Source organism: Carlito syrichta, unplaced genomic scaffold (assembly GCF_000164805.1).
Source record: "Carlito syrichta isolate Samal-C Ts95f unplaced genomic scaffold, Tarsius_syrichta-2.0.1 Scaffold92612, whole genome shotgun sequence".
In the NCBI taxonomy this organism is placed as follows: domain Eukaryota; kingdom Metazoa; phylum Chordata; class Mammalia; order Primates; family Tarsiidae; genus Carlito; species Carlito syrichta.
The window spans coordinates 682629-683228 of NW_007036708.1; the positions used below are offsets into that span (position 1 = coordinate 682629).

The 600-nt window shown below is 66.2% G+C and overlaps 1 protein-coding gene across 1 annotated transcript in view; it reads right to left on the minus strand.

The window, feature by feature from the left end:
• LOC103262928 (cytochrome P450 26B1) overlaps positions 1-600 on the minus strand; it is an 11663-nt gene that overhangs the window by 10131 nt on the left and 932 nt on the right. The gene's annotated exons all lie outside the window — the stretch shown is intronic.

Consider the following 600-nt stretch of genomic DNA (forward strand, 5'->3'; position numbering starts at 1 on the left):
GCGAACAGTCATCCAACACATTCGCGAAGCCTTCCTTCCTGAGCCGCAGCCCTCTCCCAGCCGCTCCCCAGAACACCTCCCCCCATCCGCTCCCAAGCTGTGCTAACTGCTTCCAGCTCCAAGCGAGGCAGATGGAAGGGATGACTTTGGGAGCCCCTTTCCAGTTCCTGAAATACACGCTTTATTAGGGAGCTGGAGGGGGGGAGGGGGCGGGGACACACGCAGACCAGTCTCCTCGGGCTGGTTTTTCCTTTTGTTGGCCACGAAGAGTTACCCTTCGCAGGCTGGCCAGAGAACATCGGATGCTGCAGGACGCGTCGGAGAGCAGCACCACGCCCGCGCTCGCCAGGACCACCGCGCACACAGACTTCTGGGGGAGGCAGCCCCGGCCCCCGCGCCGCCCCCTCCCTTCCCCCAGGTTTCAAACCTGGGCGAGTCCTCTGACCCAACGGAAAAAGATGGAGTGGGGGAGGTCGCACAGCCTCCCGCCCGGCGGCTCCCAGCCCGCAGCCCGCGCCACGCCCGCCGGCTCAGCTTTCGGGTTACTGCAGTTCAAACAGCACGTGCCGCCCGCGCTCCAGCCCGGCGGCGGCGCAGCCG